Source organism: Rhinolophus ferrumequinum, chromosome X, assembly GCF_004115265.2.
Source record: "Rhinolophus ferrumequinum isolate MPI-CBG mRhiFer1 chromosome X, mRhiFer1_v1.p, whole genome shotgun sequence".
NCBI lineage: Eukaryota > Metazoa > Chordata > Mammalia > Chiroptera > Rhinolophidae > Rhinolophus > Rhinolophus ferrumequinum.
The window spans coordinates 8,227,674-8,235,914 of NC_046284.1; positions in this window are offsets into that span (position 1 = coordinate 8,227,674).

Below are 8,241 nucleotides of genomic sequence, written 5' to 3' on the forward strand. Positions count from 1 at the left end.
AAAGTTAAAAACATATTTTGCAGCTGCTCAGAAAGCCACCAATGAGACAACAGGGACTCAAATAGTAAGGGACAGATGGGCCTCCTGGGCCTGCACAACCCAAGAGGTATAAACAAAAAGGGTGTGTAAGCCTAGGGTCAGGCTTGTCAAAATTAGGTTGTCACTGGCTGATATAATAGGACAGCCCTTACATGGTCAACTCCTGGAAAGGGCCACTGACCACATATCTATTTTCTGCACCACATGGACACAAAGACCACATCTGAAATCATGACTAAACCAGCAGCTTAGAGTGGTGTTAAGGGCTCTACACTGGGCAGCAGGAAGCCTGGATTTGAATTCAAACTTAATAATCCCTTTCTGGGCCTCATCTAGACCCTTAGAGGGATAAGAACCACCTACTGAGTTTCCCCAAAAATAAGACCTAGCCAGACCATCAACTCTAATGTGTCTTTTGGAGCAAAAATTAATATAAGACCCGGTCTTATATAAGTATTTTTATATTATAGTAAAATAAGACCCAGTCTTATATTAATTTTTGCTCCAAAAGACGCATTCTAGCTGATGATCCGGCTAGGTCTTATTTTCGGGGAAACACAGTAATGCCAGAACTAGGGCACAATTCGAGAAACTCTAGCTCTGGGGTTGGCAGACTGTGGCCAGTCGGCCAAATACATACAGCCAGCCTACCTAGCCACCCGTTTTTCCATAGCCCATGAGTTAAGAATGGTTTCTCCATTTTTAATTTTTTTTTTAAATAAAAGAACAGGACATTGCCACACATGAAAACTATGTGAAATTCAGATTTCAGTGTCCATAAATAAAATTTTATGGGAACTCATCCATGCTTGTTTGTGTCGTTTACAGCTGCTTTCACACTACAACAGCGACAGTGTCGAGTAGTTGTGACAAAGACTCTACGGTCCACAAAGCCTAGAATGTTCACTATCTGGCCCTTGGCAGGAAATGTTTGCTGACCGCTGTTCTAGCTAATCACCCCGTAATAATGTCCCTGAACCCCCAGGGATCCATAGATGTAGTAATGGGGGTTCTGAGAACAAGTTTCAATATATTTTTAAAAAATGAATTGGATGTATTTACTTGCTATAAAGGATCAACAGCTACTTAAAACATCACCTTTCTTTGATTTTTGGCACTAATTATATTACATTAATGAGGTAATCCAGGTTATCACATGAGAAAATACACATATTACTAAACCAAAATAAACCATCGTATAGTTGGCTGGCTAAATCTTTTAAAACATAGAATGAACACAAGAGGAGGGACCTATGCTTTGCGACTTTGTGTATCTCCAATGCCTAGAATAAGGGCCTAATATATAGTAGGTGCTCAGTAAATATTTGTTAAAGAAATCAATTGTGGACAAAAAGCAAAAGGGTTCTTGGTAGAGAAAATATTGTGAACCACTGATGCAGTTGTATTAGCTTGCTAGGGCTACCTTAACAAACTACCATAAACTGAATGGCTTAAACAACACAAATGTATTATCACACAGTTCTGGAGGCTAGAAGTCTGAGATCCAGATGTTGGCAGAATTGGTTCCTTCTGAGGATGCTGAGGGAGAATCTATTCTGTGCCTCTCACCTAGCTTCAAGTGATTGGCTGCCAATCTTGGGTGAACCTTGATTTATAGAAGCATCCCCATTCTCTGGATTTCTCTCACCATTGTGCACTCCCTGTGTCTGTATCTGTATCCAGATTTCTCCTTTTTAATAAGATGCCAATCATTGGATTAGGGGCCTACCCTATTCCAGCATGCCCTCATCTTAACTAATTACATCTATAATGACCCTATTTCTAAATAAGGTCACATTCTGAGGTACTGGGGATTAGGAGTTCAACGTAGGACACAATTCAGTCCATAACGGTAGTCTAAACTCCTCCTTGTACAGATGAGGAAACCGTGTCCTGGAAAAGGAAGGGACTTGCCAGAAGTCACACACTTACCTAGTGGGGCCTACCTCATCCCCAGGCTAACAGTTTGATACTCTCACATTAGCAGCCTGTGTGGCAAGTTTCGTGATAATTTAGACAAGAACCATTCATAAATGAGATCTGACATGGGTCAAAATGCCTGGCTAATCTCATTTATATATTAGTGTGTTTTTTTGTATAAACTAAAGCTCTCATATCTCTTTTTCTTGCTGACTTCTACACTACCCACATTTCCTGTGAGCTCAGAGGTGGAGAAAGAACTTTTAGAGTAAGTTCAGAAGCTGTTAAGAGAAAGAAATTAGCCAGCACTCTAACCCCTGAACAAAGTCCTGAAACCTCCTACCTGCAGCAGCTGCTAAAGAACTAGAGGCCAGTGAAACCCAAACAGAGCAGTTGCCATGGGAATGAAATGGCATGTCAGGCAACCTTAAGTGGTGCCTCCCTTCCTTCTTTGAGAATCAGAAAATGATTCTCAGATGGAAAGAGCCCCAGTCTGGCCCTTTCACTTTAGTTGAGAAAACTGAAAGTTAAGGATGGGAAGCGACTTGCCCCAAATTCACTGGATCAATAACAGGATTCAAGAATTTAGAGTTCCTAACTCAGTCTAGTGTTTTCTTCACTGTATTGCTTTAAAACTCAGTACTATAAACCCAATGACATGGAAAGTGTACACCCAAAGTCGAGTTTGGCAACACCCCCAATTTGCTTTACTGACTCACAGAACCATAAATCGCCCCCCACCCCCCGTCTCCCTCTGGGTGGCCAGCCATGGAATTGGATGGGAACGGTCATGCTTGAAACACCAAATGGTACTTTCTGAAGCTGATGCTTGCACAGCCTGGTGTATAAAAAGTAAGCCATGAGGAAATAGAAATAAGCTCCACCATACAATCACAAAACTCATGCGGGAGAAGGAGAGAGAGAGAGAGAAGAGGAGAGAGAGAGAGAGGAGAGAGAGAGAGGAGAGAGGAGAGAGAGAGAGAGAGAGGAGAGAGAGAGAGAGAGAGAGAAAGCAGAAACTCTGGCTTCTTTATAATGTGGGACATGATGTCTTTTTTCCCTAAAAAATACAAATTGGTAAAATATGCCCCCTGGTGAAAAAAACTTAGTTCCACTTCTAGGAAAAAAAAATGAGTTTTGGCTGGGAGTTATTTTTGTAAAAAAAACCTCCTCTGACATGACTCCCTGGGCAATGAAATGCAAGCTTTACTCAAGGATGAGAATTTTTCCTTGAATCCCGTCTGCCTCCTTTCATTATTTCATCTCCACTGGCCTCTGACCGACACCATTGCCCAACACGTGTCCGGTCCTTCATTTACAGGGCCTATTCACCATCTCTACAATTTATATACCATCACCACTTCATAGGTGGAGAAACTGAGACTAAAGATAATTTTAAAGTTGGGTGAAGTCCTCACAGTGCCCCTTATCTCCTGACTCCCAACCATTTCCCTAAAATTTACGTCAGGCTACCTTTCCCAGCTCTATCTGCAGGAGAGCTAAGCTGGGGTCCTAGAGCTACTGAAAGGACTTGCTAATGGAGTCAGGAATGCTTGGGGTCCAGGGCTGAGGATTATTCTCACCCACCTGGCCCCACAAGATCTGAAGCATAGGAGTTGAGACCTGCAGTGCACTAAGTAGAACTCGTGGACCTTCTGGCAAAGCAAAACTAGGTGCTGGGGAGCAGTGAAATAGGCCCCACCACCTGCCCGGTGTGGTGCAGGGTCAGCCTAGGGTCTCGCATCCCCTGCACAGTACAGGGTTTGTTACTGTGAGAGAAACTCTGGCCCAGGAGGGGTGGCAGGGGCCCAGTTGGCAACATCAGGGTGAAGGATCCTCGCCCAAGTGCTTTCCAGATGGGCTTGCCACAGCAAACTATGCTACGGGAAGGAGGTCACTCACTGGCTAAGGAAACCTTGAGAATTGATTTGATTGGGTCACACCGCAAAATATACATAACTTGTGCTCAGGACCAGGCGCAGAGGAGGCGCTTGTGACCAGTTGATCGAAGAAGCAATACGAGCGCCCGGAAAGTGAGATCCAGTCTAGCCCAGACCCTGAGGTTCGGAAACACGGCCCACAGCGGCGCTTACCTGCCAGCACCCAAGACCTTGGGGTCCGGCGTCCACGCGGTCTTCCACTCGAGCCAAGTGGGTGGGGTGTACGTGGGTTGAGCGTGGCCCGCCTCCAGCTCCAGCGGTTCTGATTAGTCCGAAGGCTTGTCCTGCACCAAGCGGAAGCAGACCTTCTTTCCCTCCTGCTGGGATCGCAGCGTGGACCCACGCGGTCTGTGTGCCCCACCTCCCAGCAGGAGCTCTAGGTGAAATCTGGGTCCACAAGTGCCCGCATTCTTTACAGGCTGGCATGCCCAGCCGGAGCTGCACTACCAATATTCCTTGAATAAAATTAATACACAGTTGACGAATGAGTACGTGAGCAAGAGAAATCCAGGGGAAAACCCAAAGTTCTAGCAGCATTGCAGTGCGAAAGAGTATTAAGTTTTGTCTTGGATTGGTTTTCGTTTTTTCCTGTTCTCCATTTTTACTTCTTTTTCCATGATTCAGGCCTGAGGAAGGCGAGAGGGCATGAGAGAGGAGACAGCTTCCTGGAGGGGCCCTTCCAGACAGGCCGTCCTGGTCCTTTGTCAACCAAGAAGGCCAAAGTTTGTGCCATAAAAAGCTGCTCTTTTGGAAATCGTGATTTGGCAAAATCGTGTGCTCTGTCCTCTGATTCCAGGTCAGGCTGAGATGTGACTGTAGGAGAACAGTAGTTAAAAGTTTTCTGCTGGAAAGTTCTGTGTCAAGAAGGCAGCCTGGCAGCCATGCACCACCCACTTTACCTTGGCAGTATCACCTTCACTTTGGTGCCTTATGCTTCCCTTGGACACACAGCACTGGCATCTGGTATTTCACATGTCTCAGGGCCCGGCCAAGACAGCCACCGTTCCCTATCTCTCCTCTCAAAAAGGTCCTGAGCCCCACCAGATGAGTTAGAGCAAGTGTTGCCCTAGGAATGAGTGGGGCAGTGGAGGCTCACACCATCACGCAAAAAATCCTTCCTAGAATTGCAAACTGCCAAGTGCTCATTCAGCCTCTATTCCCCTTCCAGAAACAAGGAACTCAGTGCCTCCAAGACAGCCAACTTGTTTTCCTTGCCTCCATAAATAGCCTGTTGGTGGCAGAGATCAGCCTAACTATCCCCTCCCCTATTCTGGATTCGGGCCTCTATTAACCTTGCCAATACTTGTTGATGACCTCGTCTCATGGCTGTAACGGCTCATCTCTCAAGAACCCCCACGCCCCAAAATCTTCTCTATGGAGGCACTGCCAAGTCTTCTCTGTCCAATCCCCAGTGAAGTTTTAAAGCTAAATGTATGTCCCCGTATTGATCACTGTGGCATCTCACCTATGTGTCCATGGGGCAGACACATAAGACCTAGTGGGGAAACAGCTGGGTTATGGTGGAAAGAGCAAGACTTGGAGCTGAAGGCCTGGCCTTGAATCTGGGTTCCTCCACCACTTCCTAACTGTAGGACCACAGATAGGTCAGTGTCCCTTTGTGGGCCTTTGTTTAACTCATCTGGAAATGGCTTGTTATGAGGATCTGATGACCAAGTGGGTGTAGTAGTCACTTGATGAACTGCAAACTCATAATGTGGCACGGGGGAAAGAGAACTGGACTGGGGATAAAAATATCTGGGGACCAGGGGTGACTCTGTCTGGGACTCCTGTGTGCTCTTGAGCAAACCTTGTCACTTCTCCATCTTTCCCTGTCAGAACTAGACGACGTGGGTGGGACTGGAGGAATCTCTAATGGCTGTTCTGGGATAAGTGAAGAAAGGTGGCAGTAGTGGAATTATCTGTTTTTGAGAGCATGCATTCTTCTCTAAGAGCCAAGGCATCCCTTCCCACTTTACAAACCCAATGCAACCCCTGGGGTTGTCTCTGTTCCACTGGCAACTTTGTGATCTGCTGCAAGAGAAAGATTTCCAGGAAGAAATACAGAAAGCTGTTTAGAAGAAATGGGAGCAGAGAGAGTATGGTGGACAGCAAGCCCCACAAACAGTGTCACCTGAGGAGTGACTGCAGAAACAGGCTACATAGCCTGAGGAAGAGAAGACCGGGAAAAGCTCTGTCTTCAGATGTTTGAAGGGCTTTCACCAGAAAGGGAGATGAAATGAGTAGTGAGTACAAAGCAAAGGGAGCTGGAAAACTAGGATCCAAGGACAGAAGCCATGGAGAGTTTGCTTCCTCTCATTCTAAAGGATGGCTTTCTTCCTGTTAGACTGTCATTGCTGCTGGAGAAAGGCGTCTGCCCCCTTGGTGGGCCCCCTGGGGTGGGGGTGGAAGTGCAGAAGGGGTGGCTCTTCAACGACTAGTCCCTTCCTCCCCAAATTGGATGATTTTTGTCTTCTACAAGCCATGGTGAGATCAGGCATATTTTTTATAGCACCTAGTACAGATTTGTGTACACAGTTGGGCTTAGCTGAACGAGTGAATGAATCTTTTTTTCTTCATCTAACAGGGAAGGCCTGTAATGGGGTGTTATCTTTGGCCCCTGACACTAGGGTAATGATGGTGTCCCACCGTCAAACATTTTTGTGTGTAAATATCACTTAAGTCTGCACAGCAGTTGTCAAACAGTGAGGCCCTGACAGAAGCCAGCGCACCAACCTGGAAACGTTTTTATGGTAATCATTTTTCTACAAAAATTGGAGCTTCAAAAGGAGGGCATTCAAATGCTCTCCTAGCCTGTTACATCTGGAAGGAACTTTCAAGATCACAGAATCCAACCCTTTCATGTCCCAGATGGCGAAGCTGAGGCACCAGCCGAGGGGATGAGAGGAGTGCCTTCCCTGGCCCAAGGCCTGGCACATGGTAGGAACACGGCAGGGCCTTGCTCCCTGCCTGCTTGACAGTGGGCCAAACGAGGCAATGGCAGAGCGGGGTGAGAGATCAGCCTTCGCCACCACCTAAGCGAGACAGCAGGGCCCAAGTTAGATGAAGGGGTGGCTGGAGGTAAGAAAGCTGTACAGTTAGGAGCTGGAAATGAGACTGTGGGGTCAGAAAGGGAGAGAGCAGGAAAGCGGGAATAAAAGAAAAAAGGAGGGATGTCCAGTTGGGCAAGATCACCCTGTGGGTCCCTGTGATATGACATGACTAAGAACACCCACCCTTACCTCCCTCAGGTGTGACATGGAAGCTCAAGGAAAGACATTGTCCCTGTAGAAGAGAGTGCTAATGAACACTGAACCAGTTCTGCAGGTCTGCCACTTGGGGCAGACCCTGGGCACCCCTTCCCTGGCTGACAAGCAGGGCCCACAGAGCCTGGTCTCTACCCTGGGGAGCAACCCTTCTGGGGACATCTTGTCCCAAATTTACAATTCCAATGGCCTTCTCGGCTCCCCAATTTTCCCTTCCCTTGGAAAACACTTCTCACTGGTATCTTTTGGAATCCCACCCTACTTAATAGTTCAGCCAAAGTGCCACCCCTTCCATGAAGCAATGTAAATGTCCAAACCCTACATCTTCGTCCCCACAACCCCAGTTTTCCTTTTCTTTAGTGCTCATCTTGGACTGTTTAATATCAGTGGTGGTGCATCGTGTCTCTCTCCGTCACCCAGACCTTCCCTCCAGTCTTCCATTGATGGAGTGCACACATATTTGGGGCTCCTCTAGACTCTGGCATTACAGGTACTCAGAGAGCATTTATGGCCCAGTCGAATGCCCAGAGGAAAGAATGACTGAGGAGGGGGCTTGCTGCCTAGCTGCACCCCTACAGAAAGCAACACTCCCTCTCCAACATCGCCCAGAGGAAAAGAGGAGAGGAAGAAAGAGTGGAGGAAGGGGAAAGGAATGAAGGTGAGGAAAAAGGGAGGGGGGAGAGAGGGAGGGAGAAGAAATGAGGCAAGAGAAAAGGTAGGAGGCAGGGAGGGAAGAAGGGAGAGAGGAGGGAAGGTTTTATTGTCCTGTGGGCCTCCTGGGCAGAGATACAGTGGGGATGCTGCTGGTCGTGGTGGTGGTAGAATAGCAGACCAGATTTCACACATGAGGGGGGACGCTTCCCAGTTCCACCCATTGATTCACTCATTTATGCACTTATGGAATGCCTACTGTGTGCAAGACAGTTTTGCTTTTGGTGGTATACCCTAGTGGTTAAGGGTAAGCCAGGGTTCAAATCCCAATTCTGTCACGTACCAGCTATGTGATCTTGGACTAGTTACTTAACTTTTCTGTGCCTCAGTTTCTTTATCTGTAAAATGGGGATCATCATAGTATTTTC